Below are 19838 nucleotides of genomic sequence, written 5' to 3'. Positions count from 1 at the left end.
TTGTTGCTAATTTATAAGGTGCAAGACATCCTCTGAGATAAGCATCTGCCTCATTGGTCACAAAATAGAGAACATATGTATTCTCAGCAAGCTGTAAATGATTTAGGGAAATTAGGTTTCTTGAGGGATGTTTGGATGAAGCACATTATCACAGAATAGATAAGCTAGACACCTTTCCTCCTACTTGATGTGTAGATTTCTAGTTGTCTTGAAATTTGAAAATAGAATTGTGTGAATTTTCTTGTGCTGAGGTACGACTATCCTGAAGATTGTGAGCCTACCTTTGAGAAAGGTAAGGTACAAATATTTATGTAAAGGAAGTAGAAACTGGACAGAGTGTGGGATATTGTTGCAAAGTCATCCTGTGCCCTGGGCACCCCCCAACTTTTTGCTGACTGGAATTGGTGGTAACTGACTCTGACTGACACTGGGCTCTGTTGAACCAGGCCCAGGGCCAGGGCCAAGCTAAAAGGAACACATTAGAACACAGTTAAGACACCCAACATACACAAGGGTACACTATAGTATGGTGGGGTACCCCTGTAGTTGGCATGACCTACCACCTAAGCCCCTAGTATGTAATAGGGCAGGGGATTGAAACAACCTAGAAGTGTCCAGTATCCTGGGGCATGGCAGTTTAGAGGCCAGCAGATTCTCTGCACCAGCATGTGTGCAGTGCTGAAGCCTGAGGTCAGTTTAAAAGCTGCACTGGTGGCCAGGACAGCTTTTTGAACCTTAAATTGTGCCCAAATTCGACTTTGGGGGTAGGGTCCCTTAAAAATTAAAAACCTATCATGTTTTTGCATATTAGGGACCCCCAGGGTCACCCCTAGGTATCCCAGGGGTGGGGGTCAGTTACCTATAAGGAGCACCCTTATAAAATGAGTTTTTAGAAGCCTGGGTTAAGTGAAATTTTACATTTCACTCCCCACATTGTCTTAAAGAGGTGCTCAAATTCGACTTTGATGCTGGAAGAATTGGGTACGGGTGATCTGCAATATTTCTGCAGATTCAGAGCCCCTAAAGTCTCCCCTAGTTGCACAGGGGGTGGGGGTCCGGTAGAAATTAGGGAAATACTTAAAATATGGTTTTATAAGCCCTGGTGCTACAAAAGTGGCGTAAGTCATTTTCCCCATTGCAAACCCCATGGCCCATAGGTTAACATGGTAGGAAGTGATTGAGTAATAAATATTGATAGGAGAGGACTAGCCGGACCATTTAAAGACTTCCCAGAATGGTCGTATTAAATCCAACTATATTATATTGTTGAATTTCTCCTAAAGTGTACATACAATAGGTTATGAGACTTTCCTGTTTGTAAGTCCAAATTCAGCCTTTCAGTGGTCTGCCCTGATTGGTCAGAGTTAAGTGGATTAGCCAGGCTGCTGGGAGGGCAGTGATCTGTTCTATAGGAATGCCAGGTCAGGAGGTGGCGTCGTAAACTACGCTCTTCAAAGGCAAGAGGGGAGGCCTGGGTTTTAGTCCACTATGACAGTCGTGACCCAGAGTCAGGACTAGGCTTAAGAAAGGTATTTGCAGATGTTACTGGGATGGTCCATGGAAATGAGATATCCCAGGGGGTGTGTTTAGCCAGCTCTTCCATAATGGCTGATTTTCCAGCAAGGAGGTATTTGGAAGGATGATGCACTCTGGGACAAACTAATGCCACACTCCACAGGATGTGGTCATAACTAGGAGGAGTTGCCCTGCTCTCATTGGTCAGCAGTGACCTGGTGCTTGACCCAGAGAATTTTGAATAAGTATCTGAGAGGAGCAGAGCCCTCCAGATCTGCTGCTTGAAACTTAATGAAGCAAGAAGTGCCCTGCTGAAGGTTTTGATGTGCAAGGAACTCTAAGGCCTGACCTATGAAGACTGCACCATTTGAAACTACAACCCTGTGGATTACCTTGCTGCCAAAAGACTCAAGAGTGGAAACTCCCTGCAAGCTACAGGTTAACAGAGCTCACCTGGACAGCCCCACAAAGAATTCAAAGCCTGGAGTACCAGTGGATTTGTAAGGGTTTTGTTCAAGTGGATTGCGGAATTGAAGTTTCAGACTTTCAAGGACCCTCTTGGAGATTCCAGAACCATGGATTGTGTGTTGGATACTTTGGGACCTGCAAGCAGAACGCCAGGAAGGTGTTCTAACTGGACCCCGCTTGCTGAAGAAGGTGGCCCACTACAGTGGTGAGAATTCTTCAGAACAATTTATAAAGGTGTGTCCCTGACAGAGAAAACAAAAAGAGTTAAAGGGGCACTGTTGGTTTCTAAGCACTAGAAAGTGACTAATCTTTAAAAATTCATATATCAGGTTCCCTACAGTGGATTATTTTCGTTTTGGTGTCATTTAAAAGATAAAAATATTACCTATTTTTATAAATTGGTGTTGGATTTTTATTTTGGGTTGTGTCTTAATTATTTACTGAAATTGTGTTTTTAAATGCTTTATATACCTGTCTTTGAAGTTAAGCCTGTCTGCTCACAGCCACGTTACCAAGGGTTGAGCAAAGGAATAATTTTCTAAGACCTATGCTGAGTCCTATCATGTGTTAGTGGCCTTATTGCCAGTGGCAGACCTACATTTGCCCCTACCAATAACCCACTTTCCAACAGATAACATCAAATCAGAATTGCTTTGGTGTGGGTAAGCTGTAGGGAAGCATATAGCAGGGGCAGTGGTTGTTTGGGAAGACAAGGAGATACTGAGCTGCTGACTTGCTGAGTCACCTTGTAAAAGCACTGGATACTGAAGAAAAATGAATACAGCTAATATGAATCTCGCTACACCCTATGTCAGCTCAAAGAGAAAATCTCAAATGCTGGTGGTCATCTAGTGTTAAAACACCCACAGCAACTGGAAGAACCCCCGTCTGATTAAAGAGCTTATGATAACATGAAAGAGGATGTCTTCTAGCGACCCTAAACTTTGCCTGCAGCTCCGAGGGCCCGCTTTCAAGGAAATGTGGTAAAGGGCAACAGGGACTACAGAGGAAGTGGTCACTCTATGGTTTATAGGAAGAGAAGAATAATGGAGTTACATTTTGAGTTAGTCTTCATATGGTGTGGGGGCTAGCAAGGGGAAAGTTGTGTGCCTGAATACTCGTGGGCATTGAAAAGGCGGGGTGTGCTTATGAGATTACTTGAGGAGATGGACTTTCACTGAGATTGATCTGAGAAACATGGATTGAACTTTCATATTTGGACATCTGTCTTGTACGTAGTATGTTAAGGGGGGAAGCCTCTTCTGTGGCTCTTCTTTGGCAAAACCAGTTTGATGGTTACATTTCCTCCTTCTTCCTATTTAATTCCATTTCCAATCCTTCACTCTTTTTCAGTTTGGGAATAAGATAGAGGCAGCAGCACTCAGAGAACACATATAGAGTAATACGTAAAGTAAATTTGGTGAGGGTAACTGCATATAGTTTGTGGAAAATATTTTATATTCAAATAATATCTTAATATTGTGCATACAGTGTAACAGTCCGGACAATGTAATGAAAATGGAATTCAAGTGGAAGTGGGAACTGAGCATGGGGCCTAACAGGATCTTGAGTAAAAGATCAAGAGTTTTTGTGCCCTGACCGGGACTAGTTCTATGCTGCTGCAGAATGGAGTGTAGACTCCCGGGAGATTTCTTATGTCACCCAGCCTAGCGTATTACAAGGGACAGCACTATTTCTGGTGGTTGGACCTTACATCCTTGTTTTGGTTCTATTCCAACTTTTTGCCTTCCATCTTTTTGTTTTGCTGACTTATTTTTTTCTGGCCTTAGGACTCGGCACACTTTACCTCGTCTAGATAGTGCTAAAGTGCTTGTGCTCTTCCCCTTTAATCTTGGCAAAATTGGCTTACATTCGATTGGCTTATTAAATTTACTTGTAAGACCCTAGTAAGGTGATACTACCTGTACCCAGGACATGTAAATAAAATACATCTAGTGGGCCTGAGGTACTTATTGCACCACTCACTTTAAGTATCCTTCAAACATGTCCCAGGCCTGCCATTGCAGCCTGTATATGCAATTTAAAACTGTCAGTTCGACCAGGCAAGAGGTTTATCTTATCATACCTCCATCTTTAATACATATAAGTCACCTCTAGGGTTTTCCCTACAGAGTCCAAAGGCCACGGTGCAGTGGATTTAAAATGTTGGGCATGTACCTTTAAGATTTACATGCTCTGGTATTGAAAAACTCTTTAATTTGTTTTCGCTACAGTGAGTGCTGCCTCTCTCATAGGATAATATTAGGCTCCCTTATTACATTTACTAAGTTGTAACTTTCAGTAGGGAGCGGATAGGAATGTTGAGCTTAGTGTCAGTGGAATTGTAATTTGAAACCCATGTTTTAATGGTAAAGTTGGATTTTAAGTCACAAGTCCGAAATGTTCTTTTTAGAAAGTTTAAATTTTCCTGGAAGGACCACTTGATGGCTACAGCCTGTGTCATGAGTCATGTGTCATGTGTCTGTGTCATGAGTAGCTGGCAGTTGGTCTTTGTTGATTGCTCCCAGACTGTGAGGACAAAAGGGAATAGGAGTTGGTAGGATGGGCCATCTTTGACTTGATGAGGGGGGGGAGCCATCACCTACCACACTTGCACATCACAAAGGCTCTGTCTGAGCAAACTCAAAAAGGGTTTGTCTTTTGTTACACCACATAAGCTGAGGCCAGGGCAGGGAGGCTGAAAATTGTGAAGCACTTCTTGGGGTGGAAGCTCTAGAAACTTCTCCTACTTCCAAGTGGGAAACAGGTATAAATATTGGACCCCCAGACCCCACTCTTCATTTCACCTCTGGGAATATGGAAGACTCAGGAATGCTGTGCTGCTCATCAAGAAGGACAGATACGTTTCTGCTTTGCTGCCTGAATGAGAAGGACTGGAACTGCATCTTGAACTCATGACCACCAAGGTGACTTCAAGGGCTAGTTGGTTGGCCTCCTAATCAGAGCCTCAGGGACAGAAAAGGCTCCAACCACATTGAACCCAGCTTCTTGACTCTGGCTGTTGTGAGTCTTGCCCCCCTGGTGCAACCCCAATCCAGGGCCTTTGAAAATGGGGCTAATGGTGCTCCGCCAGCCCCATTGATCCTTTGCAAGATGTGGTCCTTTGAGAAGAACAGACGTACTGTGGAGCATCTCCTCGCAGCTGCATTGGAACAACCACTGTGCAACGCATCCCTGACTCAGGACCTTGCATTGGAGTTCGCAGCTTCCTCGGAACTGCCACTGTGCGATGTATCCTCAACACAGGCCTTCATATTGCAAGTCCCTCAACGACAATGCTGGACTTCGCATCAAAGCCCCATAGCTTTCTCGGAACCGCCGCTGCGCAACACAAATTTCAAGGAGGACTTAGCATCACAAGTCCCTCTTCGGCGACGTCCTCAATGACGATATAGAACTCTGCATCGCAGCACTGCAGCTTCCTCGTAACCGATGCTGCGTGACACATCCTCAACGCAGGGCCTTTCAAAGATCGGCAAACCAAGATTTAAGGTACTTTGTTATGCGGGCCTAACTGATCCCTGGTACCCGGCTCTCACTACAATGAGATCGGGCTGAACTTGTGACTCTGCCCCAGTCCAGCGCTATCAGATAACCACAGTTGCCGCTTTTTGTGTGTTACATAAATACTTTACACATTACTTCTAAGTTAAGCCTGACTGTTTTGTGCATTTGATTGGTTAATTTCACCGGTACGATGTTCTGCTCATCGGCACCCTTTCAGGCGGCTTTAATCAATTTTAGCGGACACCTTCCTGGATCTACCCCTCACGCGCTGAACATATTAATACTTACCTTTCAGGCAGCTCCCATTATGTTTGCCTGACACCGTACTGGGTCTGTCCCTCACGCACTGATTACATTAATACTTGCCTTTTTATCCCAGACCACATGAGCGCACGTCTGACTTTGCGCTTTTGCATATGTCCCATTTCTCGTATTTTATTAGGCGTTTTCAATACTGTGGTGTTTGAGCCCAATTTGTACCGTACATACAGTTGTTATGTTTATTTTGGGTTTTTACCCTGGATCATAGGAGCGCTCACTTGACCCTGCATGTTTTTAATGACCCCTTTATTTGTGTCCTATGATTGTGCAATTACCCTCATTCCATAGCTCAAGTCTAATGAGTATGTACTAAAATCGCATTTCTTAGGCACATGTTTGACACATGTCTGATACTCTCATGGCAGATCACTTTAGTTTCACTGGTATACCTTGAATTACTGCTCCTTACACACATCCCTTCACATAACAGTTTTCCTTAACATTCTTAACCCCTTCGGTGCTCATGACGAGCTCAGCTCGTCATGGCATATACCTCTCAGGTACTCATGACAAGCTGAGCTCGTCATGACCACACCCGTTTTTATTATGGCCCAGCACAGCAGGGGAATAGCTCCAGCAGCCATGATGTTAAAAGACTCCTGGTAAGCATTTGTTACTCCTCTTAATATTTAAATTTCCAACAGTATATTGATGGACTTATGCTCTGGGAAGGGTGCCATGCATCTCATACTATAAGCAACTTCTTGAGCTTGTATTTGAAGTGCTCATGTATCTCACACAATGACATATGGGATATGTCTGTTATTGTGACATGTATACGTTCAGGGGTGCTTCTCTCCCTCAATTTCTCTGTCCATCCACGGAACACATTGTACTTTGGTCTTTGATATGACTTGGTGATTATGTACTTATTTTAATTGATGATTGTACTTTATGCAGTTTCAGATGTTTACCTTTTCATTACAAATCAGAATGTTTATTTTGTCTATTTAGTTTCTTCCTATTTCCTGCATTTTGTCCTGTTTCTCCCTTCTTTTCGTCCTTTTCAATTTTTCCTTTCTTTTCACTTTTTCCCATCTTCGATTTCCAATCTTCATCTCCCTTTTCTTCCCTGGTTTCATATCACTTTATTGACATCCCATTCATATTCACTGGTTTGGGCTAAATTCAATTTTTGTATTATGCACTCATGATGTATGATTCACTTATGCTTGTGGGCACTTCTACTTATCAGCCTTGAAAAAAGCCCTCGGCCAATCGGCCAAAACGCGTGTCGGCTGTTTTTGTCTTTTTTCAACATTACTATGTGTAACTAAGAAAATAAAAAAAGTAGCAACCACTGTTGAACACAACTATTTGATATTATTCTCCACAATCATATCAAGATTAAGGGGTACAAACCTCCACCAACTACCTGCATTACCTTTTCCAAGTTGCTTATGGGCCTAGCCGTTTGTGAGGCACGTACCATCATTACATTGGGTCACTACAAGGGTAGCGTGAATCCCAGTTTTACCAACACCCTGTCCTTTCTCCAGATTTTATTTAAGTTTGCTTGTGTTTCACCCTGAGAGAAAATGTGCTTGCTGCTTGAGTAGGGTTTCATACCCTCTCAACCAGTAACCCAATTTCCTACACTGGTTATAAAAAAACTGAGTGGAAATGGAGATATATTGTCTGCCCCTGAGTACTGATCATGTTTTGTGTTGCTTGGTTGTTTGTCCTTCATCCTTCCCATTGCACCACTTGTTTCACTATACCATGGCTCCTACCAGAGGTGCATGTCAACGAGATTCTCAAGCAACAACTTTCTGATTCTTATGGTGGCAGTTATTCTGTATAAAAGAATGTTCCTCCAGCAAATTGAGACACAGTCACTCTACTTTGACTAACAAGTGTTGGGATATCAGCCTTGATAGGGTAAGCACGTGTGTGCACCCTGGGCTGGAAGACTGGTGAGAACTGCTCTCATTTCGCCCCTAGCGGTGTTCTTAGGAAAATAAACCTCGCAACACCCCTTAGTTAATTAAACATCCAGCACAAAAGCAACTTGGCGCATTTTATGCATTATGCACATACATAATACATAGATGGGGAGATGAAACCAGAAAAAGTCAGTTATGCATTCTTAGTACAGTAAGCTTCCCTTCTGAAATATTGTTTTTTCAAACCAATGTTTTGGTAAAATAATTGTAAACCACTTTAGTAGCAATGTTCGTATGATGAGGCGAGGGCACATAATTTGCTTGCATAATGGAAAATGGGCTTGCACCAATGTTAAGGTTGGTCAGGCTTTCAGTTGAACAGAAAATAATCATAGGCCTGCCTTTTCTTTAAAAGTGACAATCTACTCTTATCTTGTTTTCCAATAAATCCAAAGGCAACGTTTGGACTCTCGGTGAGAAATGTAAAAGCTTTAAAAATATCCAAAGTAGGCTTACAGCATTTCGGATTAGGTAAAAACTTAGCTAGTGGCATGTTGAGACATTTCTGTCTGAAAGTAGAGATAGCCTCACTAGGTCCAAAACCCTCTGGAAATGTGGAGCATTCTTTGGATTGGGAGAGTATTTAATGGCATACTGTATATTTGTTTCATGGGGGCAAAGCAGTACCTGTGGGTGAGATTTCAGCTAGCAATCTGGTGTTTTCATAAAATGTTTTATCTCGATGCAAGAGTTACTATCGTGAAGGTGATTGTGACAAAGTACATACTGGTGTACCATTTGTGAGAAAGTGCCTCAGTGCAATATGTGTGCAAGAATGTGACGTATGGTTTCCTTTGAGGAAATCTAAGCTGTGATAAAGCTTTTCCAAACACAAGTCTGTGCCTTAATGAGTAGCTAAAGTTTATTTGCCCAAAAACGATTCGTTTGTTCTCCAAGTTGTTGACTTTGTGAGCAGTTTATTATTTAGCTTAAGGCAGCGGCAGGTGTTTCTAATTCGGTAGGTAGGCGCGTGCCCAGTCCGGCCCTGTATGCGGGGAAAGAACACTAATTGTCCCACCTCAACGGTATTAGAACAGTTCTCGTCTGTATTAGATTACTTTGGTGACCACCCCCAGTGTATATTGTCCATCGAAGCCTGAACATGTTTTAACACACGTGTGCCCGCCTGTAAAAGTAGCTCGACAAAGACGTACCTCCGGTTGATGAACGGTGGAGAGGTTGCGTGTGAGATATTTTTGGCACAAGCTGTTAACACTGCTGGCATCCCACATCAGTAACATTCCTGTGTTGTTGACACTTTTGTGAAGAAGGTTTTGGATTGTGCGCAGATGGCGGTGCCTGCTCGGAGGGAAGGATTTTTTTCTGTTTCCGAAGTATATTTTTCTGCATATCGCTGGCATATTAATCTGTATCATGCGGCCTCATATCCTACGAAAGTATAGAATGCTAATAAGAAAATATATTCACCTAAGTCGTCACCCTAAGGTATGCCACTCTCTCTATCTGTCCCTCCTCCTTCACTCACTTGACCCACGATAACTTTCTAAATGCGTGTTAAAAGCTTGTAACAAGTACACTGACTTTTTCATTATATAAAGATATCGATTAATGCGCCTATGATGTGATTCGCTATTGACAGATCGGACCATCGTGATGTGCTCTAGGGAATTGTAAGATTTTCTTTGCATATCCAACTATTACAATACATGTTACATGAACCGGTCCTCAGTCATAATTGGGTGTATTTTATGGTCACAGACAATTTGTTTCGGGCACCAAATTGAAAGTTCCTATACATATATATATTTTTCTTTGTCACACTGTTAAAAAACCAAATTGTTTACGTAGTAGTTATTAAATCGCTTCCCTAAATAAACTTGTGTATATTCTGGCAAAGCATATTTATATGTTTTAGATTTACATCGGGATCAGCAATCAATAGTGTAGTTAGATACATTGGAAAACAGCCTAAAATGCGGAGATTAGCACGTAATACAGTTGTGGTATTATAACTTTGGTATTACATTGAAGTACACATTGTACGATAGGGCACAACACGCTATACTGATGATTGGCATTATGTCTGTGTATTCCTTAACATTTGCTGTATGCTTTTGTCTGTATTTACAAATTAAAATATTCGCAAATGTAGATTTTTGATGGCAAAACGCAAGTTAAAACTATTTGTAGTAGAGGATTTGCCCCTAACAGAGCAATCTGGGGAAATACAACAATAAAAAGATTTTGTAGGAAATTTCTCCTTAAAAAACGTATTTGGACTGAAATTATTTTGCCCAATGAGAAGCTGGGCGAAGTGCTCAACCATAACAATTTGTCAAAACAAAAGCTCTATCCTTTGTTGGTGAAAATAAAATTTTGCATAATACGTCAATATTTGTGCTCTTGCAATGCTCTTGATTTCTATTGGTGAAGTCTCGTGGATTAAAAACGTAGTTAACATTTGGAAACAATATTCCATTGACTGAAAAATTAAAAATCTGATTTAATTAATTGTGTTATTAATTCAATCAGAAACCAATTGAAAAGCATTTTTCAAGCTTTATTAAACATGTCGCTTCACCTGCTGCTGTGGGATTTTCACCTCTCCTTACTAAGGAGTTTTCATATCTAGGCACACGGAATAAAGTAAAATTAAATGACAGCACTCTAATCCCCAGTGGTTCCCTAGCGATTTCAAACAAAGACAGGCTTGATTTAATAGACTGTAATATTGCTTCAGCTATAATAAGAATCTAGACCATATTTATGATTTAATTGACTACTGAATTGCCTTTAAGATCACTAATGGTATTGTCGTTGGGGGTGGGGTGGCAAGCTAATAATGTTTCTAAGTTCATGTTTAAAAGCTATCACTTTTAATAAATGTCTGCCTATGCAGTGATATAATCTGATGTACTATGATAAAATGCTCCCGCAAGATCAAGAAATATACTTCTTTTTTTTATTTATTTAAAGAGACTGTATCATATGTGTACATTCTTTATTGCACAATATACATGATTTTTATTTATTTAAAGAGACTGTATCATGTGTACATTCTATATTGCACAATATACATGAAAAAAACGTTTTCATAGCTTGGCTCTTAGACCCAGGCCAGACCCTCAGGCTTAGCTCGCCATGTTCATTTACTGGCACATCCGCGTCTATTTGCAACATAGGCTTAGTACATGAGGCATTCAGTCACTTGACAAAATGATTTGTAAAAGCAGAGGACTGGAAACACGGAGCACTGCTTACATGCACCGATTTGAGAACTCTACCATCAAGGCTTTTCGTAGCAGAGACTGAGAAGGGTGCGTACTGTGAAAATACATTTAAAATTAGTGATCCCAGGGCAGGGACTCCCAAGTCAATGTGTTGTAAGTGACTATAGTCATGAGTACCTAGGGAGAACTATCAGGCCCAGGTGTGAAGGGTAGGGACGAGCGGGGTGGGGTAACAACCCCCAAATGTATTCTTCACTTGGTGGTTGGGCCTGGAGCCCCTAGTCGGGTTTGCTTTGTCTGTTTTTCTCGTTGTTCTCTTTTCAACAAGAGCTTTAAACATTCTCATTTTTTGGAGAGGGAACTTAGATATTTTCTTACTGGTTTACCAAAAAGTAGTAAATCTGTACTCGTAGATGTACCCCTTGAATGGGTTAAAATGTATTACTGCTTGGAATTCGCAGATGTACCAGTCACCATTTTCCAGGCAACTACTAACAATCAAATACCAAGAAGGTGATGGGATGAATGCTTGCATGTAGTCTAATCAGTGGAATTCACTCAGAGTAGCATTCAAACCCTTTGTTTCTCACCCACTGTGCCACTTGAGACAGGCCAACTAAACGCAAATCAGTATTGACCCTGTTCCTCATGGAAACAGTCACTCTTATGAAACCTTGGTCATCTCAGCTCTCCACCCTGCAGCCCACTGCATTTTTAGTTGGGAAATTTGAAATTCCCCTCCTCCCCCCAAACTCACTGACTAAGCTACGCTCCTGAATACGTCTAGTTGGGAACAGATGTTATTAGAGATCTTTATGGAAGTGACAGTCGGACTGATGTATTAAGGGATGGGTGTGAATCTTGGACCAAAGGAGGGTAAAAGAGTGAGATGAGCTTAAGGCAAACTAGGCACCTTTGGACACTGAAGAATAGTTGAGAAGAAGTCTATCGGATCATAGAAGTATCTAATGACAGCAGAGGGGGCTTCCCCTTCAAGCAAAATCTTTTCTGCCTTTCAGTATATATTATTTGCAAACTAACCATACTATTACCCCTATGCCATTCCTCCATCTCATTGAAAGCATGGTAGATACTTCACAGTGCACGCAAAGGCAAACTGGTAATTGCGCCAGACAATCTTTTGACCATATAGGGCAAAATGTGAAGAAGTGCCCGATTCGTTTCAGCGGCCAATATATGTTCATATTCGGAGACTTCTTGTTGAGAGGAGTTTAATGATAATGTGAGGCAGCTGGAGTTCTCCAGGTGCCAATTATTTGCTGTTTATAAATGTAAAGAATTGGCAGGGTTTAAATAAAGCCCATTGTCACGGTTGATTCCTCTTCCTAGAATTCATCAACGCTGCATTTTCCAATTTAATTTTCTCAATATGTCGAACATTATTTTGGCGCCTTGTTGTTCAGTAGACCGTGTACCCGCCACTGATCATTAGTGGGAAGCACATGTTGTTTACTTGTATCTGCTTATGATAAAATGAGTGAAAACCAGGAATACTTTGATAAGGGACAAAAATACCAGTGCACCCAAGGATGCATTATCATATCGCTGCATCCTGAATATTTTACAAAACTATGACATTTCATGCACGTACATATTACAGTCAAGGATGTTCAAGTGAGAACATATTTTCCACGATTTCTCAAATTAAGATTGTTTTGCGCACATGCTTAGCTATCAGGATATAAAAAAAGAGCAGAGATTCCAAAGGTCAACTGACAAGAAAAGCATTTATTGAGGCCTGTCTCTTTGGAAAATAAATCCTAATTTGTGACATCGGTTATGTGGATTATGGGTCGTACTGTAGTTGTAAAACCCTAGTCTGAATTTTACTGAAACCTGTAGAGTGCAGCAAGCCATGGGTTTGCTAGTTTTTACGACAAACACGAGTATGTGTCCTGGAAAAGCAACATTTTAGCCTTCTGCACAGAGAATGACTTCCAGTGATGTCCTTAGGCTTATTTTCGTGGTGTCGTTTATTGAGCACAACAGTGAATAATTTTACCCTTCTAGTATTTTATTGCAACATTATGCGGGCAGTCTCACTAACAGCCCAGATAACAAGGCTCAGAGCATCCATGTGTCTGATAGGTTTTGTATATATATTTTGTTGGCTTGTACCGTCTTAGTGAAGTCCAACACTTAGGCCCGCACAATAGGTTGACTGAAGTGGTGTCCCAGGGAGGGTAAATATCTGATCAATCATGAGTGTCTGTGTGCTTCAGCAACAAGCAGTGGCGTCACTAGGGTTGGTGTCACCCGGTGCGGGTAACTCATGGTGTCACCCCCTCACAATTTACCGAATGGACCAATTCACCCTCTGCCTGCACCATGTCCCCTCTGCCTGCACTAACTCTCCCTCTGTCCGCACCATCTCCCCTCCGCCTGCACCATTTCACCCCCTGCCTGCAGCATCTTTCCCTCAGCCTACACCATCTCACCCACTGCCTGCCCCATCTCCCCTCTGCCTGCACCATCTCCTCTCTGGTTGCACTATCGCTCCCTGTGCGCACACCATCTTCCCTCCGCCTGCACCATCTCTCCCTCTGCCTGCACCATCTCTCCCTCTGCCTGCACCATCTCCCCTCTGCCTGCACCATCTCTCCCTCTGCCTGCACCATCTCTCCCTCTGCCTGCACCATCTCTACCTCTGCCTGCACCATCTCTACCTCTGCCTGCACCATCTCTCCCTCTGCCTGCACCATCTCTCCCTCTGTCTGCACCATCTCCCCCCGCCTGCACCATCTCTCCCTCTGCCTGCACCAACTCTCCCTCTGCCTGCACCATCTCACCCTCTGCCTGCACCATCTCACCCTCTGCCTGCACCATCTCCCCTCTGCATGCACCATCTCCCCTCTGCCTGCACCATCTCTCCCTTTGTCCACACTATCTCCCCCGCCTGCACCATCTCACCCCCGCCTGCACCATCTCACCCCCTGCCTGCACCATCTCACCCCCTGCCTGCACCATCTCTCCCTCCGCCTGCACCATCTCCCCTCCGCCTGCACCATCTCCCCTCCGCCTGCAACATCTCCACCTCCGCCTGCACCTTCTCCCCTCCGCCTGCACCATCTCACCCCCTGACTGCACCATCTCTCCCTCCGCCTGCACCATCATTCCCTCTGTCTGCACCATCTCCCCTCCACTGTCATCCATGCGATCTATTGACACAAAAAGAAGCAGCGAAGCACCCAACCATCTTTTTTTTTTTAAATCTTTGTGTTCTTGTTCTTAGAGGTCTATAATAGAAATAAGTCAAAACCACAAGTATCAAATGAGGATGTGCCGATCTCCCTCGTTATAAGGCAACCGGAGAGCTAGGTGTGTCCTAAAAAGTGAGAACAAAACACTTTTTTTACTCTGAAGACCACGTTCTGCAATAATTAAATGATAAAGCTGAATTTTTTTTTTTAATGCTCTGCTATTCCACTTGAGCTACAAGGATAAACAATCTTGCTAGCTGCACAGCCCATCTTAAAGTTGTTGCACAACTCTCTCACGTATTGTGCGTTTTAACACACACTGTAACAATCTGCCTCAGTGACCTTATGGCACTGAGGAGAATGGTTCATGATCTCTTGACCTGACTGCCGTGCGCGTCATTGACAGCTGAGGATCGATGGAGTTATCTGAAGTCAGTCAGCAGAGATGCCGGCACACCCTATGTGTGATCTGGAGCTCACGGAGCAGGCTCGAGACTGGTGTAGCTAGCAGCAAGCCTTAGCTGCTGCGAGAAGAGCATTATTAGGGCGAGGGAGGTCTGCGCATGCCATTAGATTAAATAGAGACATAACCTACATGAACACAAACTTGCATATCACTCTGACAAAACGATAAACTAGATGGTGTGACCCCATGTGAGGGGTGTCACCCGGTGCGGTCCGCACCCCCCGCACCCCCCTTGTGACGCCACTGGCAACAAGGATTACTGGGAGTGGAGCAGTGGCGGTTTCTGTCCAAGGGTGTTGGGGCTCTGCCCCCTTTACATTTGCAGTAAAAATGTCACAACCATACCAATTCTAAATCTGTTTATTTTGCACTGGTAAATTGCTATAAAACTTTGAGCACTGTCTGCCCCACTCACCGCGTTGTTGCAGTGACCATTCGTCAATTGCTATAATACTGGGGGACACCCACGTGACTCACGCTCTTTCAGCGTTCATCTCCAAGGGCATGCTCAAAGTCTAAGTGAATTTGCCATGCTGACAGTCTCACAGCCCTGAGGCCTGTGAGGTCATCAGCTCGGGGAAGACTGTGCATCAAGGCCCAGTCTCCACCCCCTGATGGCGTGGGGGTGAAGTTAGCCCTGGGCGTTTCATATGAAAGCCCTGCAGAGCTAAGCTGCCGATGTCAATCAGGAAATGGAGTGCATTGTCACCCCACCCTTTCCCTACTCGTCACTGGGTGGGGTGAGACACAGCCTGTGATGAGTTGGGGAAGGGTAGGGTAGACTGGCTCCAGGCAGTAAATCGAGTCTGAGCAGACTCGACTGGACTTGTGGTGTGTTCCTGAGACACATTGCTTCCCGCGCATGATTTGGACCTGGATGCCATTTTAGCTCTTGTGTGTGGCGCTGTGTTTGAGACTCATGATTTGAATTACTGTGCTCTGCAGTGCCGGCATGACCGTGCGCACAGCACTGCAGGTTCTTGTGGTCATGGCGACTCCACTCCGACTCATCAACGTCGTGTGCCATGTCTGAAGGAGTCGGCAGCAGACCGGGCACTGTTTAAGGTAAAAAAAAAAAAGTAATAGCTACCAGGCCCAGGCTCATTTGGTTTGTAATTGTGCCCGTTTCAGGGTCTGGTCCTGCTGCTCTGGTCCTCACTTGGTCTTCCACCTCTGCCACTCTCCTGCTTGTGCTCAGTTCTCACAGTCTCCTTTGCTGTCCCTCCCTGTACTGACAAACACACACTTAATCCTAACGTGTGTGATCCATCAACAGGAAGTTCCGTTTACACAATCATTCAATCAATCATTGCATTTATATAGCGCACTACTCACCCGGAGGGTCTCAAGGTGCTTGAGGAGGGGGGGGGGGGTCCGCTACTGCTCGAACAGCCAGGTCTTGAGCTGCTTCCTGAATGCGAGGTGGTCTTGGGTCAGGCGGAGATGGGTCGGGAGGGAGTTCCAAGTCTTGGCGGCCAGGTAGGAGAAGGACCTTCCTCCTGTGGTGGCTCTTCGGATGCGGGGGGCGGCGGTGAGGGCGTGGCTGGTCGATCGAAGCTGGCGTGTGGGAGTGTAGAAGTTGAGGCGGCTGTTGAGGTATCTTGGGCCTTGGTTGTGCAGGGCTTTGTGTGCGTGGGTGAGGAGCCGGAAGGTGATTCTTTTGTTGACCGGGAGCCAGTGCAGGTCTCTCAGGTGTCCGGAGATGTGGCTGTGTCGGGGGATGTCGAGAATGAGTCTTGCTGAGGCATTCTGGATCCGTTGGAGTCTCTTCTGGAGTTTCGCGGTGGTTCCGGCGTAGAGGGTGTTGCCGTAGTCCAGTCGGCTGGTGACGAGGGCCTGGGTGACCGTCTTCCTGGTCTCGGTGGGGATCCACCGGAAGATCTTACGTAGCATGCGCAGGATGTTGAAGCACGACGAGGAGACGGCGTTGACTTGTCTGGTCATGGAGAGGGAGGAGTCCAGAATGAAGCCCAGGTTGCGTGCGTGGTCCGTTGGTTTGGGTGCGCTGCCCAGGGCGGGGGGCCACCAGGTGTCGTCCCAGGCGGAGGGCGAGGAGCCCAGGATGAGGACTTCCGTCTTGTCTGAGTTCAGTTTCAGGCGGCTGTTCATCATCCACTCGGCTACGGCTGTCATCCCTTCGTGCAGGTTGGCTCTGGCGGCGGCGGGGTCATTGGTGAGGGAGAGGATCAGCTGGGTGTCGTCGGCGTAGGAGATAATGTTGAGGTTGTGTTGGCGTGCGATGGCCGCAAGGGGGCTCATGTAGACATTGAAGAGGGTGGGGCTGAGCGAGGAGCCTTGAGGAACGCCGCAGATGACTTCGGTGGCTTCTGATTTGAATGGGGGGAGGCGGACTCTCTGTGTTCTTCCGGCGAGGAAGGAGATGATCCATTGCAGTGCCTTCTCTTGGATTCCGACGTTGCTGAGGCGCTGCACTAGGGTGCGGTGGCAGACAGTGTCGAATGCCGCGGAGAGGTCCAGGAGGATGAGGGCCGCAGTTTCCCCATTGTCGAGCAGGGCTCGGATGTCATCGGTGGCTGCGATGAGGGCGGTCTCGGTGCTGTGGTTGGCCCGGAAGCCGGACTGTGAGAGGTCGAGGGATCCGTTCGTCTCGAGGAAGGCGGCCAGCTGCTTGTTGACGGTCTTCTCGATGACTTTGGCCGGGAACGGGAGGAGCGAGATGGGGCGGTAGTTTTTGAGTTCGGTGGGGTCTGCTGATGGTTTCTTCAGTAGAGCGCTGAGTTCGGCGTGCTTCCAGCTCTCCGGGAAGGTAGCGGTGTCGAAGGAGGCGTTGATGATGTCTCGTAGGTGGGGTGCGATGACGGCGTCGGCCTTGTTGAAGACGTGGTGAGGGCAGGGGTCGGTTGGAGATCCGGAGTGGATGGAGTTCATTGTGCGTCGGGTTTCTTCGGTGTTGATCGGGTCCAGGCACGGAGGGTGGCGGTGGGGGGTGGCGGTGCGGTCGTGGGTTGCGTTGGCTGAGTGACGAAGCTGTTGTGTATGTCTGCGATCTTGTTGTGGAAGTAGGAGGCGAGGGAGTTGCAGAGGTCTTGAGATGGGGTGGTGTCGTTTCCGGCGTTGGGGTTGGAGAGCTCTTTGACGATGTTGAAGAGTTCCTTGCTGTTGTGTGCGTTGTTGTCCAGTCGTTCCTTGAATGCGGTTTTCTTGGTGGTGTGGATCAGTTGGTGGTGTTTTCGGGTGGCGAGCTTGAGGGTGGTCATGTTGTCTGGTGTTGGGTCTCATTTGCCTTGAATAGTCTGGGGCAAGCTTGTCTGGGCGTTGGAGCCATTTTAGGTCTCTTTCCTTTTCCACCGTCACAAGGGCTCTGAGGCCGCAGTGGGAGATAAGATAAAATGGCTCATGCTGGTGCGCCTGTAGTAGGGCAGAGTCAGTGTAATGTGAGGGTAATTACGTGCATCGATAGGGGGACTACTATTTCCACTTTCAATATTGGCTGTTGGGTTATAGTTGATTTGCCGCATATTTTATAACGTGCTTAAGGAGTTCTGCTTGAGGATTATAAAAGCTAAACCAGTTCCCATCATGCAGTCATTCATGACTTCCATGGCAATACCAGGAAAGAATGATAGCATGGAGTTAAAAGAAAGGTGTGTTGTTTCTGTGAAGTGATTCATGAAGGAGTCGGCAAAAAGTGTCAGCTATGGGGACCAGGCCAATTTGGTTTGTTTTAATTGCACCTGTTTCAGGGTCTGGACCCTTGCTTATTCTTTCACCCCGTGCACTCCTGCTCGTGCGCAGTTGACAGTCCCCTTTGCCATCCCTGTACTGTGAAATACACATTTTTGTGTGATCTTGGACAAAGCAAACTGCCTTGAATCTGGGTGCCTGAGGTTTCAAACCTTACTTCTCTCCAATCACAGCCTGCCAGTCGATCCATCCCCAGTTCCGTTTGCCCCCATTCTCAGGGGCCCCAGTCTGGGTCAACATTTATCTGGGCATGGGCGTCATTTTAGGAGTCTTGTTTTAACGTTGCGAGCGCTCTAAGGCCGCAGTAGGAGATAACATTGCTTGATTGGTTAGTGCGCCTGTAGTAGGAGTCCATGTGTATTGCGAGGTTAAAGAGATGCATCAAATCAATAGGACTATTTGCACTTTCAGTATTCCAGGGTCCACAGATGACCCACAAGACGGTTATAGTTTTTTATGCACATATTTTGCAACGTCCTTAAGGATTTCTGCTTGAGTGGATGCTAAACAGGTTTCCACTATTCTGTCATTCAAGACTTCCATGCCAATATCTGTGCCAAATGACAGAATGGAGTAAAAAAAAAAAGTGAAGCGCTCCTAAATTACATTATAATGATGATGTGCGTGAGACCAAGAGGTGTACATCAGACATGTTGCTGGGCGGTGCCATTCTATTTTTAAAGGAGCCTTGCACTTTATGAGGGTTATCTATCCTTCCAAACCCCCTAATTTCGAAACCTCCTACCCTTCTCCTCCAAACAGAGGAGGTAAACACATATCACTCTCAGTAACACTTCTCAGGACAATCTGATTTACAATTTTGCACATCAGTAAAATCCCTCCATACACAGAGCAGCTTCCACTTACAAAGGATGATAAGCAATATGCAGTGACCAAATTGACTCACAGTCCTACACATGCACACACGCACACGCATCTGTGCAAACATTAACACATCACCAGAATTGATCATTTATTCCAGCCCTTTTATCTTTGTTTAATTAAACCCTCAGTTCTGTTTTTAATATGAGAAATACAGAATCTGCAAGTACCAGAATGCAAACTAAAAGATAGCTAGGACTGAAAGCCCAACATGGAGGAGCCTGGCCACTCATAAGGTGCTTTTAGCACATTCAAGCCTCCAAAAATATGGCAAGAATAAAGGTCTGAGTCTAATTCCAAAGGTTTGATGTGGAATAATGATTTTTTGACCGAAGTCTGTGCCTGCTATGAAATAAATGCGATCTTAAACTGGTGGTAAAAACATATTTGCTTCCTGGAAACTAACTAAATTCTACATCGCCAGTGGGACTATTTATTTTCCTGTGCCCAATGTGTCTCTTTATTTTTTAGTACTTCATTTTCCACTCGTTTGCTCCTCACGTGTCCTCTGATCTGGCTTTCTCCACTTCTCTTGCTGCCTCTCACCTCTTTTACGTCTCATTCCTTTTCCATTAAGTTTCTTTCCATCTACTGT

General features: G+C 45.0%; 1 protein-coding gene across 5 annotated transcripts in view; it reads left to right on the top strand.

Moving 5' to 3' along the window:
* The window catches only part of PLEKHA7 (pleckstrin homology domain containing A7), a 988577-nt gene that overhangs the window by 367790 nt on the left and 600949 nt on the right, over nt 1-19838 (top strand). The window contains exon 1 of one of the 5 annotated variants that reach the window (XM_078681037.1): nt 9087-9224. The exons of the other annotated variants lie outside the window; for them this stretch is intronic. The gene's annotated coding sequence lies outside the window, so the exon portion shown is untranslated. Of the gene's footprint in view, nt 1-9086; nt 9225-19838 lie in introns of those variants that run through there. 5 annotated transcript variants of the gene reach the window in all.

This window comes from Lissotriton helveticus, chromosome 3_1 (assembly GCF_964261635.1).
Source record: "Lissotriton helveticus chromosome 3_1, aLisHel1.1, whole genome shotgun sequence".
NCBI lineage: Eukaryota > Metazoa > Chordata > Amphibia > Caudata > Salamandridae > Lissotriton > Lissotriton helveticus.
Note: the sequence above shows the minus strand (reverse complement) of the source record. Positions and strands in the feature narration are given on the sequence as shown.